Source organism: Nelumbo lutea, chromosome 3 (assembly GCF_056320005.1).
Source record: "Nelumbo lutea isolate HS-2025 chromosome 3, American lotus-T2T, whole genome shotgun sequence".
NCBI classification, from domain to species: domain Eukaryota; kingdom Viridiplantae; phylum Streptophyta; class Magnoliopsida; order Proteales; family Nelumbonaceae; genus Nelumbo; species Nelumbo lutea.
This window is the reverse complement of record NC_142686.1, coordinates 78,290,300-78,315,039: the sequence shown is the minus strand read 5'-3', so window position 1 is coordinate 78,315,039 and position 24,740 is coordinate 78,290,300. Positions and strand designations below refer to the sequence as shown.

Genomic DNA, 24,740 nt, shown 5'->3' with positions numbered 1-24,740 from the left:
ATTGCTGCCGCAGTTGGTTTTCAGCAGATTAGCCCAGAGCCAGTTGAAGTGGTCATTACGACAAGCAGCATTTTGTGGGGTGCGGTCCCTAGGCACTTCCACCCAGGATCGAGCAGATTTCTTATCAGGCCTGGTGAGAGGCCATTCATAGTTTGTGTCCCCATTCCAATGACCCTAAAACAGCTTCCCTTGTGGGGGCAAATGCATTGGTTGTTGTCCTCATGCAGGGGTAGACGTGTGAGCCTTGATAGGAATGTGGGTACACTGGCCATTGAAGCATGGCGGCCCTGCACCGGTAAAGTATCAGGTGGATATGCTCAGTTCAATCAGGTGGATCACTTGCAGCAGCAATAGCTCATCACAAGGTGAGTGCATGTTTGACAACATCATGGGTAAAAGTTGCCACCGCTCACACAGATTGCGGTCAGGTCTCCAACAGCAATGGGACCCCCTCAGAGTGAAGATGTAGCCCGAGTCGAAGCGTAGTTTCGAGGGCCCAGAGAGCATAAGCCATGGCTAGGTTTGAGTAACCCGAATCAGCGAGGTGAAGTCTGCAGGCCAGCATGGTGAAAGGGTACCCAGGTCATCGCCAACATGAGGAGTAGACCTATCAGCGTGTTCGGTAGCATCACTGAAAAGCTACCAAGAAGATAGTTGAGCCTTGAGGTAAGATGATACATGGGGCGGACCTCCGCGAAGCACCACACACATTTCTTTGAGGGCCCTTCTTTCACAGTTCAACGGCATAGCCATTGCGCGGTTTGAGTAACCTCAACACTAGGGGGTGAAGTCCAAGCAGGCCAGCATGGTGAAATGGTTCCGTCCCCATAAATGGACACCAACATAGGCAAGACCCGGTTGGCCAAGTGAGCCCTGGAACTGGCAAAATAGATGATGGCACAAGATATAGACGTCCATTCATGGAAAGAGTCATTGTCGAGGATGATAATGAATTGAGTGGGGGAGCTTGTTATGGTCTGACACAAGCTTAGCTTTGCCTACGCTTGGCAGGCTTACGTTAGGGACATAACTGTCATTTTTGCTTGTAAGATTTTTAGGAGAATACATGTTATCTTCAGGCATACCACCAAAAGCTTAATGTACTCTTTGAGGAGGGGTGGTCAACCTCCGTGGGTGCCTAACCTTGGCACTCCTAGACCATCATCCCATTGCAGGGCGGCCCTAGTTAATGGCTAGCATGGCTACTAGGGTTCCTCATGGGCGCACACTTGCTCATGGGGACAGTGTTGGACCGGCACTGCACTGCCGACACTCAAGGGAGGCTTGGCGTGCGGGCCTGGCTCAAGCATGACCCTTCACCTTGCCAGCCCCTTGCCCAAGCTGATTGAGCTATCCCGTTGCCCCTAGCACACAGGTGTGTTCCGACTCAGGCGGTTGCCTATCATCATGGCACACAGGTTCCTGTCATCATCGGCATACAAGAGATCCATCACATCGGTGCCCAGTCACCTCTCCGGCGCATAGTCGCCTTGCATTATGGTCATCCCCCTTTAGCATGTAAGCGATGCCATCCATGGACCAGTTTGAGCCAGCAGAGTGCCTCAGCCATTGGACTTGAGGTCATGATTCAGTGCTACCGACTTTGGTGGAGCCATCCCATCGGGCAACTCCTAGCCTCTAAGCGCATAAAGGCTTGTCCTAGCCTACCTTGGCCTGGACGTCGCACGGGTTTCTTCCGTTGTAGAACTACCCCCGTGACAAAGGGCTACATTCTTTTTAGAATGAAAAATCAGCCCAACTAGCCTACAACATAAAAAATAATCATGCCCCCTTACTCATTTCATCCTATGAGGAAAATCTATCTCTAAAACTGTTGCCATAAATGTTTACTTTTGCGAAAGTGCTTTGACAAAAGTACTTTTACGAAAACAATTTTACAAAAGTACTTTTATGAAAGCTCTCTTTTACGAAAGCAATTTTATAGAAGTACTTTTATATACAGAAGTACTTCTATTAAAGCACTTTTATGGAAGTACTTTTATAAAAGCACTTTTTGAAGGGTTGAGAGATCCATCACATGGACGCCCAAAGATTGCGGAATAAGGGGCGAATTTCAAAAAAATTTTCTCTCCCTTCAACTGGGAATCATATTCCCTATTTAGAAAATCATATTTTCAAGGATAAATCTTGAACCTTAAACTGAACCATATCTGAACCAAAAGGAATGGGAGAGAATGATACCTGATACGGAGAAGCAATATCTCCCAATGAAGGTGTTCACGCCCAAGGAAGTATCCAAAGACTGCTCCCACTGAAAATGGCGCAATGCAGGATGGAGCAGAATCAGCAGTGTTCTTCCCCAAGAACTCTGTCCTTCGCAAGAAACAGCAGGATGGAACGTGAGTACAGCTTCCTTTTCAATCCTTTCTCAAAGAATTGATGTCAAGATCCAATCTTGACTTCTCCCACAGCTAGAGATCGAACTAGCAAACAGGGCGGCAAGAGTAGAGAGGCGGCAAGAGAGTATTCGCAGGGTGCAGAATTCTCTCTTCTTGATTTCAGCACTAAAGAGGATCTGATGTAGTTCTTGGTCTCTCTCAAGGCTGCCACCCCCTCCTTCCTTTTGTTAACTTGAAAAGATCAGCTCCTAATCCCATTAGGAGGTGCTTATCCAAATCATATTTGGATCAACCTTCTCTTCTAATGATAAGGATAAACCCTTATCTTATCTGTAGATTAGATTAGCTTTATCCTAATCTTATTAGGAGGTTTCTAGATCTGAATCACATTCAGATCTGGACTCTCTGAGTGGATAGGATTAAGACCCTATCCTAATTGCTAATCCATCTCAGAATTCGCCCCTTTAATTAACTAAATTAATAGCCCAGTTCGAAATGGGCTTTAGGCCCATTAAGCTTATGTGCTCACTTAACCTTCCTAACTGCTGCCCAGTTGGGCTTCCTTGTATGGTGTGGGACCCAAGCATTGATCTACACATCAGCCACATGGGTTCGGCCCAGCCTTTGTTACAAGGCCTGGTCGAATACACTGTTAAAGGCAGTGCACCTCCTGAAACCCATCAAATGGGCTCTATGGGCCCAACACTTACCCTAAATGGTCCCTGGGCCAAGCCACCTTGTAACACCCAAGGACTGTGGGCAGATGCAAGATTAGCCCATCAGGTATTATCCTCAATGGTCTTACACTTAACCTCTCAGCCCATAATGATCATACACTGCCCGACAAGAGAGGACCTCTCCCTCGGCTGCAAGGAACAGTGGTGCACTCTCCACTTATATGGATCCCGGGAATTAAAACCCTTTTTGCAAACATTTTAGAAACCATAATATATATACTTTTATATCTCATATAAAATATATTTTGCAAAAACAAATTTCAATGGTTGAAATCGGCTACTGGCAGTCTTGGTTTCCAACAGTGAGAGTGCATCCCTGATCATTACCTTTGTCCGACAAAGGGGTTGATCCTGTCACTATGATCACCCACTCAGATGAATTCTCAGATTGTCCCAACATACCCAAGTTTTGACCCCCGCTAAGGATCTCACTGATTGATACACCAAAGACAGCCCGATCCGACACCTAGTGCAGTATCATAATCGAGTCTAGGGGTCGGGTGTAACTTTCCAGTTTTGCCCATCAATCTCCAAGGTCCAGGGCAATACTGGAAATCTGGTCCAGTTCAAAGATTCAATTAATCCCACACTGTATGTGCCTAGGGTCTCACCCCAGTAGCTGAGACAAGCCACCCCAACCGACTTGGTGGCACCACAGTGTCAGCCTTGTCAGAATAAGTCTCCCCAGACCGACCCACTGGCTATGAACATTCAAAACTAACACGAGTCTCAATAAGTGTCCAGTTTAAGGGTAATACACAGAAACATACCAAGGGAACATGAATCAAATATGTACTTTTATTCATTTACAATAAACTCATAAAGTACATCAATTTTGATTGAAGCTAAGGGCATACAAAACTGTCTAACAGCTCCCACTTGCACTTAGGTCCAATCAGGTATTAGCCGGAGTCCCATGCTTTCCACGTTGTTCTCAAACACTTTCTGTGTCAGTGGCTTAGTGAATGGGTCTACCACATTCTCCGCTGATGCTACCTCTTGCTATCATCCTCCCGTAGGTCCAGTGTTGTCATACAACAATGGAATGGGTGATGTGCTGAATTCCAAATTCATGAATGAATACCTTCATTCATAAGGCAGCATCACTTACGGCAATGCGCTCGGCTTGGGTTGTGGACTATTAATTTGCAACTTAGGACCCCTGTTTGCTGACACTCAGGAAACAACACACGATCCTATCATGAAAACATATTCAGATGTAGACTTTCTATCATCTAGGTCTGACTGAAAATCGGCATCTATATACCCTTGGATTTGTAGTGAGCTACCGTCGAATACTAGACAAAACTCTTTTGTCCTTCGAAGGTACTTAAGTATGTTTTTCATAGCAGTCCAATGCTCCTACCCTGGGTTGGCCTGAAATCTGCTTACTACACTCACTGCCTGAGCTATGTCAGGACGAGTGCACAGCAGGGCATACATGATGCTCCCTACGGCAGAGGCATAGGGAACGTCTTTCATGCCATCAATCTCCTCAGAAGTCTTGGGAGACATCTTCTTGGAGAGAGTGACTCCGTGCCTGAAAGGAACATTTCCTTTCTTGGAGTTTTTCATGCTGTATCTTTTGACTATTTTGTCAATGTAGGCAGATTGGGATAATCCTATTATCCGCTTCGATCTATCTCTATAGAGTCGAAGACCCAGTATATAGGAGGCTTCTCCAAGATCTTTCATGGAGAATTGCTGTGATAACCATACTTTCGCCGTAGTTAACATACCTACATCATTCCCAATGAGTAGAATGTCATCTACATACAGAACCAAGAAGGTAACCTTATCTCCACTGTACTTCCTGTAGACACAAGGTCCATCCGGATTCTGCTCGAAGTCAAACGATTTGACGGCAGAGTCAAAACGGATGTTCCAACTTCTAGAAGCTTGCTTAAGTCCATAAATGGATCTATTAAGTTTACATACCATGTTTTCCTAACCTGCAGCAATGAAGCCTTGCGGCTGCTGCATATAGATATCTTCAGTAAGATCTCCATTCAGGAATGCAGTTTTGACATCCATTTGCCAAATCTCATAATCATGGTATGCTGCTACAGCTAGCAGGATCCTAATGGATTTAAGCATGGCCACAGGTGAAAAGGTTTCCTCATAATCGATGCCCTCTTTCTGAGTGTACCCTTTCGACACCAGACGAGCCTTGAAGGTCTCAACCTTACCATCGGGGCCCTTCTTCCTCTTGTAAATCCATTTGCAACCGATTGCTTTTACCCCAGAGGGCGGATCTACTAGAGTCTAGACTCCATTGGTCTCCATTGAGTTCATCTCTGCTCTCATGGCCTCCATCCACTTCTGGGAATCTATGTCCAACATAGCTTCCGTGTAAGTCACGGGATCCTCCTCACTAGTCAAGGTTTCCACCAGGAAACTATCATGGTCATAACCATAACGGACTGGTGGCCTGGATACCCGAGTGGATCTTCTAGGTTGGTCACTACCTGGAACTTGTGGGACATCTCCCACTGCTCCTGAGCTCTCCTCATCAAGAACAACTTCCTGACGATGGGTGTCCAGGATATAGTCAGTTTCCAAGAATTGCGCATTACGACTGCAGAACTCTTTCTGCTCACTTGGGTCATAGAATAGGTAACCTACAGAGCCTTTTGGGTAGCCTACAAATAGGCAACGGCTGGTCTTGGATTCCAACTTGTCTGCACTCGTTCTCTTAACGTGTGTTGGACAACCCCAAATCTTCAAGTGTCTGACACTTGGTTTCTTTTCGGTCCAAAGTTCATATGGAGTATTTGGAATCGATTTGGTTGGAACCCGATTCAGCACATAAATCGCAGTCTCTAATGCGTAACCCCAAAAGGATGTGGGTAACTCTGAGTGTATGAGAAGCGACCGGACCATATCCAATAAGGTCCTATTCCTCCTCTCCGAAACACCGTTAAGTTGTGGTGTAGCAGGAGGAGCTAATTGTGATACTATCCCATTGTCCTTTAAGTAGTCCCTGAATTCGTCAGAGAGATACTCGCCACCTCGATTTGATCGAAGGGCCTTAATTTCTCTCCCTAACTGTTTCTCGACCTCTTGTCTAAACTCTTTGAACTTTTCAAAGGATTCAGACTTGTGTCTCATTAGGTACACGTAACCGTATCGTGAAAAATCATCTGTGAAGGTGATGAAATACACGTGTTGATTTCGTGTCCTAACACTCAGGGGACCACATACATCAGTATGTATTAGGTCAAGTGTGCCCGTACATCTTTCAGGCTTACTGTTAAATGGCCGTTTCGTCATCTTGCCTTGTAGGCAAGGCTCACAAGTGGGAAGATCTTCTATAGTTAGAAAATCCAAAGGACCATCCTTTACCAACCTTGTGATTCGGTCAACACCGATGTGGCCAAGTCGATAATGCCACAGACACGTGGGAATAACTGTATCACGAGCTCTCTTCTTAGGGATTTCAGCCGACGTAGTTACGGTTATGTTAATTTCTAGAGAAGGATGTAGAACATAGAGACCGTTCTCCAGTTCCCCGTATGCGATGAATCTGTTGTTTCTTTTAACAGTAATCGTATTACTAAAGAAGACAGAATAACCATTTGCACACAGTTTTGGGACAGAAATCAAATTTCTCCTTAAATTTTGTACATAAAGACAGTCTTTCAGTACAATTATTCCTTCTCTAAAAATTAATTCCACGGTTCCTATGGCCGCGGCTGCAACAGTTGCAGTAGTCCCCAAGAAAAGTGTGACTTCTCCTTCACTCAGCCTTCTACTTACCTTGAACCCCTGCAGTGAGTTACAAGCATGAGTCGAAGCCCCAGAGTCAATACACCAGGAAGCAGAAGCTACCAACAAATTGGTTTCTATAACACAAGTTTCGAAGTTACCTTTCTTGGATTCCAGGTAGGCAGGACAATTCCTTTTCCAGTGGCCGGTCTTCTTGCAGAAGTGACAGGCATCCGATGCTTTGTCTTTCTTCTGCTTCTTGCTCTTAGTGGCTTTCTTCTGAGGCTTCTTTGCCTTCCTCTTTCTCTTGCCTGTCTTGCCAGCTTCAACAAGCATGGCTACAGGCTCATCCTTTCTAATCAGTTCTTCAGCTCTTTGCAACATATTGTTGAGCTCTTGTAAGCTGACATTCAGCTTGTTCATGTTATAGTTCATGATGAACGGATTAAAGGAAGGAGGCAAAGAGTTAAGGATAGCATCTATCTGAGTAGCAAGGTCCAGCCCAGATCCAAGAGCCTCCAGTTCGTTGATGTATCCCATCATCCGAAGACAATGGTCGTGAACTTGTTGACCCTTGGACATTTGTGCGGTCATGAACTGTTTCAAGACCTTTTGTCGAGTAGAACAATTCTGCTCTTCATACATTGTCCAGAGACTGTCCAATATGTCTTTGGCAAGTTCAATCTGATCGAACTGCCTCTGTATCGGGTTGTCTAAGGAGGCAATGATGTAACACCGGGCAAGGGAGTTTTTCTCCTCCCATTCTTGATAGTCTCTCCTTCGGGCCTCAAAAGCCCTATCACCCGGACGCTCCGAGGTAGGATTCTTTGCCACTTTGTCCAGCTTTTCAGAAGCTAGGACCAGCATAAGGTTCCTGTACCAATCAGCATAGTTTGGGCCCTTCAACTTGTTGTCATCAAGTAGTTTTGCAAAAGATCTGTTTGCCATTTTCTGATAAAAGAGCAAACATCAGTCCACAACCTAATTTGATTCATGTTCATTTGATAGATATGGATTTTAATCTATGATCCATTTCCATTTATTCATCTCTGAGATTTCCCTCCTCTCTCAGTGATGGAGACTACGGGTTGTCTCTGGAAATGTGGGAAATCACATAGGGTGCATGGAGCCAACTGTTTCAGCTGCATAACCCCACCACCTTTCTGTGAAGGATCACATCCACTCATCATATGAGTTTTCCCTTTGGCCTCTGTCAGACAAGGTTCAGAGCCATTTTCAGGTAAACCTTTCTGTCCAGTGAGTGTTTACCCATCATATTCGTGAACGCCAAGGTACCATGAGAGAGTTCCCATTTTCTAGTGAAGCCCCTCCCACATCGGTCTATGACGCCCCTATCATCTTATGAAACACTCAAACAAGCCCAACAGCAAATGGATAGCCCATTTTCTGGTGCGTTTCCTCATTACTGAAGGACCCATCCTCATGCTAATGATGGAAGGCCTTTAGAGAGTTCATCATATGAATCTCCCTATCACACGCACTCATATTAGCTGGAGGGAACAAAATTACGCCCTAGTTTGATTTACGTCAAACCAAAGTGGCTCCCACTGACTTTCATAAAGCCAGATTTCGGTGGGCCTTAAATCGGCTAGGGTTTCGCACGCAACCTCTTGATGAGGTGTGGGGCCCACCACTGAGGGAAGTCATCCAATGACCAAAAGGGACACCATGGCAATGATGTGCATTCAGCCATGGTGTGCGCAAGAGCCACTATCGAATGAGCATGGGCCAAGTACTTATGGCCCATGTACGCAGCACATCACACATCCATACATCACATGCAGGGATAAATTGATCCAATCAATTAATTATCTGTAAGGCCCATTGGAAGCCCGTTAAAATTCCATAATATTAACCATTAATATTATCTAGGTATATGGGCTGAATTAGGGTTACCCAGTTCGGCTCATATAGCTTTATCCTTTGAAATGGGCTTTTGTAGTTTTAACTATTTAAAACTGGGCCTTTACAAGCTGGGCCGAATTAACCATTTAATTAAATATCAATCCTTAGGCCCATTAGTGGGAAATTAGGGCTGACATTCAGCATTGATTAAACCCTAGAATTGGTCCAAACAGTTTTGAACCAATCTTGGTTTGAATGGGTCTAGTGTTTGATTTTTAATTAAATCCTTAATTGAAGAAAATAATCTGAAATTAAATACTGATAAAAGGAAAAACAAGAATCAGCCAAACAGGGTTGTTCGCACAATCCTTCCTGCAAAACAGAGGTTAGATCACAGAAATGCAGTTTCATAAACTGCAAATCGTAGATAGCATTTCCCTTATCTGCGAAATCTCCTTCTCTGCGCCGCCATCTTCGATCCAAAATAAAATAAATAGAAATCCTATTTTCATTAATAATTACATCAGATCGAATACCTATACATTGAGTCTATAAAATAAAAAAAATTATTTACAAACCCAAAATAAGTCAAGAACTGCAAAATTGCAAATTCCCTGCGCAAACCAAGAATTCGATCTCCTCTTGTACGAACAGCCCATAAATCAAGAAAATTATAAAGAACAATTCTAAATAATAATCAGATTTATTTAAAATTAATTTCAGATTATTTGCCCAACTGTTTTGGGAACAAATTTCCCAAAACCAAATCTGCGCAAATTGGGTAGAACGCCTTCTCCCTAATTGCGTAGGTTCAGATCTGAAACAGAATGGTTCAAGATTTGAACCTGGCTCTGATACCACTGAAGGGTTGAGAGATCCATCACATGGACGCCCAAAGATTGCGGAATAAGGGGCGAATTTCAAAAAAATTTTCTCTCCCTTCAACTGGGAATCACATTCCCTATTTAGAAAATCATATTTTCAAGGATAAATCTTGAACCTTAAACTGAACTAGATCTGAACCGAAAGGAATGGGAGAGAATGATACCTAATACGGAGAAGCAATATCTCCCAATGAAGGTGTTCACGCCCAAGGAAGGATCTAAAGACTGCTCCCACTGAAGATGGCGCAGTGCAGGATGGAGCAGAATCAGCAGTGTTCTTCCCCAAGAACTCTGTCTTTCGCAAGAAACAGCAGGATGGAACGTGAGCACAGCTTCCTTTTCAATCCTTTCTCAAAGAATTAATGTCAAGATCCAATCTTGACTTCTCCCATAGCTAGAGATCGAACTAGCAAACAGGGCAGCAAGAGCAGGGAGACAGCAAGAGAGTATTCGCAGGGTGCAGAATTCTCTCTTCTTGATTTCAGCACTAAAGAGGATCTGATGTGTTTCTTGGTCTCTCTCAAGGCTGCCGCCCCCTCCTTCCTTTTGTTAACTTGAAAAGATCAGCTCCTAATCCCATTAGGAGGTGCTTATCCAAATCATATTTGGATCAGCCTTCTCTTCTAATGATAAGGATAAACCCTTATCTTATCTGTAGATTAGATTAGCTTTATCCTAATCTTATTAGGAGGTTTCTAGATCTGAATCACATTCAGATCTAGACTCTCTGAGTGGATAGGATTAAGACCCTATCCTAACTGCTAATCCATCTCAGAATTCGCCCCTTTAATTAACTAAATTAATAGCCCAGTTCGAAATGGGCTTTAGGCCCATTAAGCTTATGTGCTCACTTAACCTTCCTAACTGCTGCCCAGTTGGGCTTCGTTGTATGGCGTGGGACCCAAGCATTGATCTACACATCAACCACATGGGTTTGGCCCAGCCTTTGTTACAAGGCCTAGTCGAATACACTGTTAAAGGCAATGCACCCCCTGAAACCCATCAAATGGGCTCTATGGGCCCAACACTTACCCTAAGTGGTCCCTGGGTCAAGCCACCTTATAATACCCAGGGACTGTGGGCAGATGCAAGATTAGCCCATCAGGTATTATCCTCAATGGTCTTACACTTAACCTCTCAGCCCATAATGATCATACACTGTCCGACAAGAGAGGACCTCTCCCTCGGCTGCAAGGAACAGTGGTGCACTCTCCACTTATATGGATCCCAGGAATTAAAACCCTTTTTGCAAACATTTTAGAAACCATAATATATATACTTTTATATCTCATATAAAATATATTTTGCAAAAACAAATTTCAACGGTTGAAATCGGCTACCGGCAGTCTTGGTTTCCAACAATGAGAGTGCATCCCCGATCATTACCTTTGTCTGACAAAGGGGCTGATCCTGTCACTATGATCACCCACTCAGATGAATTTTCGGATTGTCCCAACATACCCAGGTTTTGACCCCCGCTAAGGATCTCACTGATTGGTACATCAAAGACAGCCCGATCCGACACCTAGTGCAGTATCATAATCGAGTCTAGGGGTCGGGTGTAACTTTCCAGTTTTGCCCATCAATCTCCAAGGTCCAAGGCAATACTGGAAATCTGGTCCAGTTCAAAGATTCAATTAATCCCACACTGTATGTGCCTAGGGTCTCACCCCGATAGCTGAGACAAGCCACCCCAACCGACTTGGTGGCACCACAGTGTCAGCCTTATCAGGATAAGTCTCCCCAGACCGACCCACTCGCTGTGAACATTCAAAACTAACACGAGTCTCAATAAGTGTCCAGTTTAAGGGTAATACACAGAAACATACCACGGGAACATGAATCAAATATGTACTTTTATTCATTTACAATAAACTCATAAAGTACATCAATTTTGATTGAAGCTAAGGGCATACAAAACTGTCTAACACTTTTAGGAAGGCACTTTTATAAAAGCACTTTTTTTGAAACACTTTTATAAAAGTTCATTATTAAAGCACTTTTACGAAAGTACTTTTGTAAAGGCACTTTTACAAAATTACTTTTACGAAAACACTATGGAGGTACTTTTACGAAAGCACTTTTACAAAAATACTTTTATGAAAGCACTTTTACGGAAGTATAAAAGCACTTTTACAAAATTACTTTTATAAAAGCATTTTTGCAAAAGTACTTTTACGAAAGTTCTTCTACAAAACATCTATGCCAATTGGTAAACACTGATTCTTGGAGACCTAGGCTAGCGGTTTGAGAATACTAGAACAATTTTTTTTTTTTTTTTGAAGAATGAAAATGAGCAACAAAGAACACTTGTCAGTCTAAAAAGAATTCATTTTTAGGAAAAAGTGTTTGGTTCGTAGCAATATTTTCTCATTCTGCCTATTTTTACCCATTGTTTTCCATAAGAATGACAATTGAACCAAACATGGCCTTACTTGCATGAGGATAGATCACAAAAGGTGGAGATGGAAGGGGATGTAAAGAGATCATGGAAACCACTAAACTTTTCACCATTCACCTTTCAAATTTTCTCCCCAAGACCTGCCTTGTTGTTGTACATGTAATAGAAATTCCTATACTTGTATGCAAAATGAAAAGGCATGCCTTGCCCTAATCTTGTATGTAGATGAAAAGACCTTAAGAGATCCCTATACTTGCATGAAGAAGAAATCACAAAGGTGGAGATGGAAAAGGGATGTGAAAAGATCATGGAAACCACTAAAATTTTCCCCATTCACCTTTCGAATTTTTCTCCCAAGACTTGCCTCACTGTTGTAATAGAAATTCCTGTACTTGTTTGAGGAACACGAAAAAAAATAAGTTAAAGCAGGGGATGTTGAGAAAGGTGTCCAGGAAGGTAGTAAAAGTGAGAGCAGGTCAGCAAGTAGAATTCACAAAACCAAAGAAATTATTTTATGGTTTCATGAAAAGAGAGAAATGACTAAGTATATGTTTGGCTCAGTTGGCGTTATAGATGGGGTTTTTCTCAGATAAATGTTTAATTGAAAAACATTACTTTAAACATTTATTCTTTTTGTTGTTTGGTTGGATGTTTCATGGGCATTTCAAGTAACATCCCATAAAGCTACCTTCCACCTCAGTTTACAATGCTCTAGGTAAGCATTTTATTTCAATAAATCAGAATTTGAAGTTTCCCCCAATGCCTCATGAACATGAACCCAAGCGTTTCTGTTTTTTAATGTTTATTTGATAAACGTTGAAGCAAAACAGTGGTTTCATGCACAATAAATGCTAGTGTAAGTGGTGCTAATGTAGTAGTGTTTTTCCAATAAACGCCCACCGAACCTAACATAGCCTAAATAAAAATGATATTTTATCAGAAAACATAGCTCTCTTCAATCCCCTTTCCTCTTGCATGGCATTTTGTTATGGGCGCATTCCTCGGGAAGACATACCGTTGCCACCGGAAGCAATAGGCACCTGACCCACCACCCGCAGCAGCAGTGATTCAATGATTCTCATCCTACCCAATTCAGCAATAGCAGCCTTATCTAGATTAGATTAGATCATCTTGCTTGTTCTCATCTTATTGTTATTATCTTATTCTATTGCTCTTATCTTATATTGTTAGTAGCTTATCAGATTAGGATTAGCTTATCATATCCTTAGCAAGATAAAACTAGAAGTCTCCCTATTCAGCAAGGAGACTCCCTTTGATTAGGACTCTTGTAATGTCCTATTTAAGGAGACCCCATTATTGAATGAGGATATCAAATATTCAGTTTAAGAAGTGAGTTAGGAGAGTTGGTGATCTCTTGGACAAATCACCAAAGGCGCCAAGATAGGTTCATCAAGAGCAGGAAGGAACAAGGGAAAACAGGAGGTTTTCCTTGTGGACCGATCGGTGACGAGATCCTATTTCCGGGCCCATAACAACTTGGTATCAGAGCCAACCATTATGGGAGATCTGGAGCAACTATCATCCAAGGTCCATGAATTGGAGCATAGGCTCGTGGAAACCAGCATGGAGGTTCGTAAGGTCAAAGATGATGTCCGGAAGCTGTGACGCTTGTTGGAATCGTATTTCTCTAACAGGGAGAGGAATCCAAAAGGGGCTGTAACCACAAATAGCCACCGACCAGACTTGACGGAGTCGTCTGGCGAACAGTAGGTCGTCGCCCCGGTAGCCGCAGTCATCCCCAAGTACAGCAGGCTGGAATCCCCATTGTACAATAGCAACGGAGACCCCTTAGGCTAGCTGTATCGCTGCAAGCAGTTTTTTTGGAATCAACGGACAGATGATTGGGATAAGGTAAATCATTCTATATTACTAGAAGAGGATTGTGTTAAAGCAGAAACAGAACATGCTAAGGCACCAGTAGATTTCACTACATTGCAGCTCCACAATTTGATGTATGAGAAAATTCATTTTGTGAAAGCCATAAAGGTGCACAAAGATTTCAAGTCAAAGTATCCAGATATTGAACTTGTGCCTGAGGAAGAGTTTTTCAGTTCAGCCCCTAAAGATATTAAAGGATTTGTACTATCAAAAGATAGTGCACATGACCTGATGCTAAAGCGGCTTAATTTTGAGCTTTTCCAGTGAAAAGAACACTGCAAACATCATGGGAAACTGGAGCAACACAAGAAAAGCCTTATGGAGACCATTGCACACCGAAAGAAGTTCCTTTCAAGTCTTCCGAAATCTCTAAAGAAAGTATCATTGCCTGTCCAACACCAACTAGTGGTTCTGCATACAAAGAAATTAAAGTAGCATAGTTTAGCAGAATTACAGCCACCTCCACTCTATGTGATTTACTCACAATTACTGGCTCAGAAGGAGGCATTTGGGGAGAGTATTGAATTGGAAATTATAAGAAGCATGAAGGATGCTCAAGCCTTTGCCCACCAGCAAGCAATTAAGGACAATGGTGTTTCTACAAATATAGAAATGAATAAGTTGGAGGATGATGCGCCTGATGAGGAAGATGAGGGCCAAAGAAGGAGAAAGCGGCCAAAGAAGGTTACTAGAAAAGAGAACCTTGACCGATCAGGAATCTATCGATCTCATCCTCTTAAAATCATCCTTCATATACATGATGATGAGGTTTCAAATCACAAGCCTACAAAACTGGTTACTTTGATGTTTGAATACTTATTGAAGTTGAATGTTGTATGTGTTGGGATTGATGGCTCCAAAGAAGGACCTCAGAACAACATCTTATGCAACTTGTTTCCTGATGATACAGGTAATGAACTTCCCCATCAATCAGCTAAGCTCTTTGTTGGTGCTGCTGTTGAAGTCTTGGTAGAATGGTGTAATTTAGCATCGGCCAAAGCCACATGGCTACCATTGGCAGAGTTCCACGCCACATATCCAGAGTTCAAGCTTGAGGACAAGCTCGTAGTCCAGGAGGAGAGTAATGTTATGGGCGCATTCCTCGGGAAGACGTACCATCACCACCGGTAGCAATAGGCACCTGAACCACCACCACCGGTAGCAATAGGCACCTGAACCACCACCACCACCAGCAAGGCAAAACTAGAAGTCTCCCTATTCAGCAAGGAGACTCCCTTTGATTAGGACTCTTGTAATCTCCTATTTAAGGAGACCCCATTATTGAATGAGGATATCGAATATTCAGTTTAAGAAGTGAGTTAAGAGAGTTGGTGATCTCTTGGACAAATCACCAAAGGCACCAAGATAGGTTCATCAAGAGCAGGAAGGAACAAGGGAAAACAGAAGGTTTTCCTCGTGGATCGACCCGTGACGAGATCCTATTTCCGGGCCCGTAACACATTTTGCGATGGCTGGAAGGATCCCTTTGGTTTTGAGTTACAAAGGTCGTGGACAGTAATGAAGAAACAAGCAATATTGCTTTTCAATCTATTAACGAAGCGGGCAAAATTGTATTTTATTATTTCTGTCAAATTTAACAGTAATAAGTATATTTAGTCCAATCAAAAACTTCAGGTATCTTTAAGTCAATTTCCAAAAACTTGGGAGTTTAGGGGTCCGTTTGGTTTGCGGGAATAGGGGCCCAGAATCTGATTCCAACTGTTTGGTTGGACAGAATTGAAATTCCATTCCACGTGGAATGGCATTCCCTATATGAGGGAATGGCCATTCCCTCCCCCTCCCGTGGGAATTAGAATCTATTCCAAACAATTCTGATTTTGATTTCAATTCCAGACTAAACCAAACAGGTAAAGGGAATAGACTGTAGAATTCCAATTCCAATTTTACTGTGATCCAAACAGACCTTAAGTCTTTTACCCAAAAAAAAGAAAATTTTGAATTCTTGAAACTCTTGTATTTGATGAATGCTGAGAAATTGAGTTTAACAACTTCATCAACTGTGGATCAGTGGACGTGTTGAACGCCCCACCACCCGTGAACCGTGATGTTTGCAAATTGCCAAATTCCGTCCGACCCATGGGCCCGAATCATAAATGATCAACAAGTATAGCCGAGGAAGTACTCGGATAGTTTTTCATGATTTCTAAATCATGTCGCCTTTCAGATCGAAGCTTGAGATATTGAGTTTAACCACTTCATCAACTGTGGAGGGTTCATTATCTATAAACTACCAAATCTTGTCTAACCCATGCAGGCCCAAATCATCATCATGGGAGAATGACGGTTCAGGCACAGGGTCAGAATTTTTAGGCTCAAAATACAATTGGGGTAATTGGGGTAGCTGTCATCCAAAATTAATGTCAATTCACGAATAGGCATTGATGCATGGGGATTTTTGACATTTTAAATGTTTATTGATATGCAGTAAAATTTAAAAATTTGTATTGAGCCTACTTTTCTAAATCATCAAATGGGCCATGGCCCACACTTTTGTCTGATTGAGAATCCCTACCTTAAACTTCATTTCTGTCTGTAGTCCGTACTATATACACCACTCATTTACAGGAGGTAGGTGTGTTGTAGTTGGTTAAAATTCTTTCCACGTGATCTATTTATGAGGAGTCCTGAGTGATGAATTACAGGGATTTTATGACATTATAAAGAATCCTACCTATACGTTGGGATAATGGTATGTCAGCGGTACGGATTTGGTTCAACCCGAACATGGCCCCAAGCAACACCAACCCGGACCTTACCTCGTTGAAAGGGTATGAAATCCTCATTCCATCATTCCATGTGTAGTATATCGAACCACTCCAGATCCAGATCTTTTAGCTTACCTCTGAACCCATATGGTACACCTATACCCCAAACCAAGACAATATATAAAGATATTTGAATGTTGCAATATCAACAGGCTAGATTCACTATGGATACCCCGAATCCGATCCGAGACCCACTTAAGGCTGATCGGGTTGAGTCCATGCGGGTTTGTCACATAACCCCTTCAATTCTATATTGCTGATATTGGTTTCTATGGGTCATTAGCAAGTAAATACATGCAAATGCACTGGATTGAATGGAAATCTGGTCAGGGTTGGAGTGGTAAATCTGATCAGACTCACCTAATTTATATCCATATTTTATTAAAAATGAAGTTTCAATGATATTTAAGAGGAAATAAGAGATTTGGTGGGGGAGATGTAATAAATATTAACTATTGAATAGAGTGAGATTTAAAAATGATTTTATTAGAAAAGAAAAATAATAGATTTTAAAAGAGAAAATTAAGACAAAAATTACTTGATAGATTTAGATACATCTTTGTACGTTGAGATTATGCGACATTATGATTGGACTTTGGAGACTAAAATACTTGATTTAAAAGTCTTTTTATTATAGGAAATTCTTTACTTTTAATTTTTCACATGTATGAGGAAGGAAAAGAAGAAGAGAAGGCTGCATTTGGGCCTTGTTTGTCTTAGGGCTGCCAATGGGTCTGGTCTACTTCGGGATAGGGTAGACCTGTCCCAAATCAAAAAGAAATTAGGTTGTCCCAATCTTGAACAACACCTTATCGGGACTATAACTACCAAAACCAGCACCAAATCGATTATTAATCGGTCTGATCGGGTCTGGCCTGGTTGGACCGATTATCTTCCCCCTTTGGTTCCAAATAGCCAAAGCAGAAAAGAAAAAAACAATGAATACGTGTTATTGATTCATACAATGAATGTGTGTGTAGGTATGTATAAACATGTATTTTATCAATAAATAATGTATAATTATATTTTACATGTAATATATGAAATATTTAATTTTTAATTTATGTTTTTGAATTCTGTTTTAAGTTTTTTATTTCTAAAAAGTATTAAAAGTTGCAAAAAGAGGTTTTTTTTTTAAATAATGGGGCAAGGCACCTATGTCACCTTAGGATGCATAGGTCTCGAGAAGCTACCCAAAAAAAATAAAAATCACCTCAATCAGACATCATAGTGCAGAATTATAGTCTCCTGAAGTTTGCATACACAGTTAGTATGCAACCCAAAGCCCAGTCATCGGGTCGAACAAGTCAACAATCCAATTGTCTGGGTCAAATCATTTTTGACCAAGCAAATGGTCTTTTGACATTCTCTAGGTTTTACTCAAACCAAACCCAAAATCTTAATGGGTGATGGTTTGAGCGGTTCAATCAGCTAGATCAATGGAATGTTGAAGGTAAAAAAAAGAAAAAAAAACATTGAACAATTGAATGAATGATTTTTCTTGGAGTCTCCATTCTTCTTAGTTTTGTCTCTCAGATCTGTCTTGGTTCTTGCATTTGGTGACTAGACGGACTGCCAATGGCTTGGGTGTGCAGCGGTGCCACTTTTAGTCTAAAAAAATGAAAAGAGTAAGGTTGGGGCATTCATCAATTTAAGTTTGTATTATGCTTATCGTATTTACAATTTTAACCCAAACTATATCTAATATTACATGAAACCATTAAATATATATCACAGCACCTATCGATTCGAGTCTGAATCGGTTTGTGACAATCAAAACCGGTCCCAAACCAATAACAATCAGGGCACAAATCTTGAAATAGGACCCGACTTGACGGTACAAATTATAGAACCAAAACCAATACAAATGGTTCAGTTTGGCCAATTGAGTAGAACCGATCCATTGACAGCCCTAATTCATTTATAAATTGATCATTTGGGTAAGTTCACTTATCTAGGTAAATATTTCCTAGGTAAAATTTACGTGGGTAAGTTCACTTACCAATGTTATTTTGATTTCTAGGCAAGTAACATAATAACTTTTTAACCCATAAAAGGCCAATGTTAAAAATAGTAAACTTGTCCCATTATATTTTATAAGCTTTCCCTATAGGTGGAAAAGTTATTTACCCACCTGAGAGATGGGTAAGTTATACTTGTGTAAATAAAACTAACTTTATCATGGGACCTAGGACTTATTGAAAAAAGAACACTATAAATTTGGTCAATGGGCCTCTTATTCGAATAGAGCCTTAAAGCTATGGTGACATACCTTGGCCTCCTCTACACACACTCCTCTTTCTTATATAGTTATAAACAATAAACTACCTTTAAATGGACCTACTACATCCAAATATAAATCTATACGACTACAAGCAATACATTTAAGATCTTAGAATTGTTCACTTTTTCTTGACTAAAATACCCTTTTTTTGGAATCTTGTCCCTTTCTATTATGAGGGCAGAAAATGCAAATAAGATATTAATTCTAATTCTCTTTTAAGGTATTTTTGTTTCTTATCATTAAGTTTCACTAATTATATTCATACTTAATAAATTTAAGGGTTAATTAATTAAATATACCTTGTAGTTTGACTAAACTACTTAAATATATCTTATTAGGCATGTAACTACAAAGATTGATGGAAAAATTTAAGTATAAAAATGTCAAATACTTTCCATGGAAGGCTACCTTTACATTCTTATATAAATGCTATTGTGAATTCATGTGGAAGGAAACAAACTTTAGAGATATGTCAAGTTGTACCTCATGGTTTGGATATGGGGACGTTCGTGCTTAATACCTTAGAGTTATCTCAGGGATTTATTCATCTATGGGTCTTGTAAAGGAATTCTAGGAACCCCAGGGAAAGATGCAATTACAATTTTACATAGCTTAAAAGTAGGGGTGCTTGCAGTTCAATTAAACGAACTATGGACCTCTTTTCCAAACCAATTTGATCTTTCGTTTTTGGAAAACCAAAAATCAAAATTGAACTAAAGCTAATTAGTTAACCAACTGATTGGTTTGGTTTTTTACTAGTTTAATTCTTCAATTTTTTGATTTTTTTTGAATTTATATTATAAATAATTGTATAACATCAATACTAGAAAAATCATCAAGAGAGGCAACAAAAAATGCCTCTAAAGACAAAAAAAAAAAGCCTCTAAAAAGAACTAGAGGCATTCAAGTGATTGCTTCTAAAAGTTATAAAGGCACTTGACCGATAATTAGAGGTGTAGGAGGGGTAAGTCTCAGTTAGGGAGTGGTCTCTTTGAAAGACAAAGAAGGGCCTGTGAATAGGGGAATGATCTTTTTGGATTAAGGATGTGAAGATGGGAGAATTGGAGAGAAAGAGTATTCGGGAGTGTTGGGGGACAAATGCCAAGGATTGGATGAATTTCAACACGAAGAGAACCTCTATTTATGGGAGAGATCCCAAGATCCTAAAAGGTAGGAGATAAGAGTATTTGCAATATATCAAGAAAGAGAATATTGGATCCACTGTCAATTATTAAGTGCCCTACTAGAGTTTTGCCACGTGCCTCATGAGAATCTCCCCGAGGATTAGCTTTCTTTCTCCTCAAGATTCCTTATTACTCACGTATGTTACTACCTTTTATGCAATTTAACTTAATTGACGTGGCGGTAGTGATGTCACCGCTTGGTGGGCACCGTTTTGCAAACTCCACGTGGTGCTTCATCACGTCTTTTACTGTCGTAGGTTTCAGGTGCCTTCAAGCGCACGTGGGCCTCACCATGGGTTCGGCCTAGGTTTCTCTTGATCCGGATTACGAGTAGGATTATAAGTCATTGGTTTATTGCAAACATTGGTGGGCGGGGGTTTATCGCATGCTTGAGTAGGCTTAAGGCTCTTGGATGGGTTTGATCATGGTTTTCTTTGGTTCAAGTACCGAGTAGGCCCGATGGACCGTAAGTTTATCACAATTTTGTGATACGCGTTATGAGTTCATCACAGGGTTGATAGTGTGTTGCATGTTCATCGTAGCATGGGGATTGAATATGGGTTGTTTGCACACAACTTTGCGGTATTAATCTTGATGTTTAATGTTCTTTGAGGGTCTGAGCAAGCACTATGTACTTACATTAGCCCTTGATTATCAGTAAGTGGGAGCTTATCGATAAGCACTTTGTTCTTTCGTACCACAAGTTATACAACGTTGGGTTTGGGGATTTTTCTGTTATGTAGATTTGTGTTTGCAATGGTAATTTCTTGCATTCTACAGTTTAGCCCCTTTGTCTTTTGGTGATTTGCCTTTTATCGATGGTCAATACTATAGTGTATTTGTATGTTTCAACCCCCTTGACTGTTGACAAAAAGAAAATTGGCAAAAGACACTAGGAATTACTGTCTAAGTTGTTTCTTCCTGGCGGGTTAGTATTGAGTATTAGCCCCCTTCACTATTGATAGGAAGAAAATTAGCCAAAACATAGTGAATTACTGTGTGAGGTGTAACAATATAAGTGTTTGTTTTTATTGCATGGTATTGGCATATGGCGGATGAGTTGCCTGGCGTCATCATTTGTTGTTGATGGGTATCCAAATGGGTGTTGGGTGATGACCATGCTACGGATATGATTATTGTTTTCTCGTTTGGTATACTGTAACGGATGTCCCGTGCATGATTTTGGTACTTAGTGTCTTAATGGCGGCTACGAATGCGGCGTTATATTGAAGTTAATGTGCTGTTGTGGCCCACTTTTCAGAGGGTGTATTTGTAAACCATCGTCAGCTACTTCTCCATGACGTTTTGTCTGGGCACACCGGTTTGTCTTCCTCAGTATTGAGTTGTAATTCTCGGCGTGTACGATGGGTTGTGCTTGAAAAGGTGCAGTATGTCATCGTCGGTGTTCACTTTGTCCATTTACTCTTATCTTCTTACTGCGCTTGCCGCATTTCAGTATATGCTTGGCAAATTTTCCTTTGTTCTTGCTTTTTGTAATGACTCGATCAACGAAGGTCAGAGAAGGAGACTGAGGTTCCTACCATCCCTTGAGTGGTGAATGTCAGCAAGGTCGTTGGTTCCAAAGCATCATTAAGAGTTTGTCATACAATGTGGAGCTCACGTTGGTCCGTGAGGAACTCTTGAAATATTGTATTGAGAATGACGTAGCTCCTTTAGGGTATGAAGTTGTGGACTGCATTCTCGTTTAGGGCATCTGTTCAAACGACAAGTTTCGGGTGACAAAATCTATGGCAAAATTTGCGGAGGCTATTATTCGAGGTGGCTGATTACCTCCTCTTGAGTTCTTGTCTATTGCTGTGGGCTTTACTTTAAATATGCTTGCGACGGTGATGTACGATATTATGAATCTTCCATTCAATCAGCTGTCGTGGTTTGTCTTCACTTAGTGGTTGAAGACCTATGAATGTTTTTCTGCTATTGGTTTTCACGAGGGGCAAATTGATGAGCGTGTTGTCTTGCTGGGGCATGTGTTCTGGAAGGTTGGTTTTGGAGGGTCTCCATTGGATTTTGGTCGGTATTTGAGGGATGTATGCTTTCGTGCTTTCGTATCATGGCGGCCGACGCGAATCTCGCTAAGGCTACCAAGAAGTTAAAAGCTCCAGTGGCAGAATGCGGTCGTCAGCACAAGTTGGTATCCGAATATGAAGCAAAGGTGAAAGAGCTAAAGGTATTTGAGGCTCAAAGGCCCGTGCTGGAAAATATAGTGTCAATAAGGAAGGGGTGAGCTGCTTCATGAAATTTGTACATGTATTGATTTTGTAGTCATCTTGAGTTAATACTGGATGAAATGCTGTAATTATATCTGCTATCTACTTTATAAATAAGTTATTGCTATTTTCATCATTTTGTATCTTAAAACCTAATCGCATGTAACTTTGAAGCTTGTTGAATTCAGTCATAATTATGTGATACCATGGGCGTAGTGACTTTTACAGCAGATCGAGTGGTGGTTTTTCTGGTAAGTAGACTTGTTTGTATTTTAGCCCCCTCTTGGATATGGGTGGGAAGGTAATTGGCAAAGAACTACAGGGGGAAAGATATTTTTCTGTCTGTGAGTTTCAGCTCCCCTAGCGGTTGGGGATGATTCCGTCTGAATTTCAGTCACCCTGACGTTGTAAATGGCTCAGTGGGGCGGAGCCCCCTTGCGTGGTTGCTCGTAAGCCGTTCGATCGAAAACCCTCTTTTTGATGGTTCGGGGGCCGTCACTGAGGTTGGGGCAATTATTGGGCAGTGCTCGCGTGGCGGGCATAACTAGCGGTATTTTTGTTAATTAAGCGGTAATTAATAGGACCTGAACACTCGTGCAGGGTTTTTAGTGGCACGATGATTAAAGTGGCGGCAGCACACGTAGCGTTAGGTTTGAATAAATGCGCCATCTTATCCCGCTTTTAAAGGGTGTTTTTTTGTAAATTACCATTGTTACTTCTCTTCTATGAATCATTTTGGGTTTTGTACTGGCATCTGTTCACCTTCTCCTGTACCGTTCGATGTTCCGCACGCATTGGAAGGTTATAATAATAGTGTGAGGGGAATGCTCTCTCTTTATCACTTCCTATTATCTTACTTTTTGCTCCTTGCTTCATGTGTGGTTATTACTAATAGGAGTCAATTGTGATATAATCATATTTTTCTTTAAGTAGTCATTGAATTCGTCAAAGAAATATTCATCGTCTCGATCTGATCGATGGGTCTTAATTTCTCTCTCTAACTGTTTTTCGACTTCTAAAGGATTCAGACTTATGTCTCATTAGGTACACGTAACCATACCAAGAATAGTTATCGATAAAGGTTATGAAGTAAATGTACTGATTACGTGACCTAATATTTAGGGGACCACATACATCAATATGTATCAGGTCAAGTTTGTATGTAGTTCTTTCAGCCTTTCCCGTAAATGACTGCTTCGTTATCTTATCTTAAAGGCAAGGTTCACAGGTTGGAAGATCTTCTACAGTTAAAAATCCAAAAGACCATCATTTACCAACCTTGTGATAAGATCTATATTAATATGGCTAAGTCAGTAACGCCACAAGCACGTGGGATTAACAGTATCATGAGTTATCTTCTTGGAAATTATTTCTGACGTAGTTTCGGTAATATTTGGTTTTAGAGAAGGATGAAGAACATAGAGATCATTCTCAAGTTCTCCGTATGTGAGGAATTTCTTATTCCGTTTAATAGTAATCACATTACTAAATAAGATAGAATAACCATCCAAACACAATTTTGAGATAGAAATTAAATTTCTTCTTAAATTAGGTACGAAAAGATAATCTTTAAATACAATCGTGTTACACAGTTTTGTATGCCCTTAGCTTCAATCAGAATGATGTACTTTATGAGTTTATTGTAAATGAATAAAAGTGCATATTTGATTCATGTTCCCTTAGTATGTTTCTGTGTAATACCCTTAAAATGGATACTTAATGAGACTCGTGTTAATTTAAAATGTTCACAGCTAGTGGGTCGGTCTGGGAAGACCTATCCTGATAAGGCTGAAACTATGGTGCCACCAAGTCAAGTGGGGTGGCCTATCTCAGCTGCCAGGGTGAGACCCTAGGCACATACAGTGTAGGATTAATTGAATCTATGAACTGGACCAAATTTTCAGTATTGCCCTAGACCTTGGAGATTGATGGGCAAAATTGAAAAGTTACACCCAACCCCTAGACTCGATTATGATACTGCACTAGGTGTCGGATTGGGTTGTCTTTGATGTACCAATCAGTGAGATCCTTAACGGGGGTCAAAACCTGGGTATGTTGGGACAGTCTGAAAATTCATCTGAGTGGACGATCATAGTGACAGGATCAGCCCCTTTGTCGGACAAAGGTAATGATCGGGGATGCACTCTCATTGATGGAAACCAAGACTGTCGGCAATCGATTTCAATCGTTGAGATTTTCTTTGCAAAGTATATTTTATATGATATATAAAAATATATATATTATGGTTTCTAAAATGTTTGCAAGAAGGTTTTAATTCCCGGGATCCATATAAGCAGAGAGTGCAACATTGTTCCTTGCAGCCGAGGGAGAGGTCCTCTCTTGTCGGGCAATGTATGATCATTATGAGTTGAGAAGTTAAGTGTAAGACCATTGAGGATAATA

At 41.0% G+C, this 24,740-nt stretch overlaps 1 pseudogene; it reads left to right on the top strand.

Moving 5' to 3' along the window:
* The first annotated feature begins 253 nt into the window (after positions 1-253).
* LOC148865900 (THO complex subunit 5B-like) lies at positions 254-21,606 on the top strand (annotated as a pseudogene).
* Positions 21,607-24,740: the final 3,134 nt, after the last annotated feature.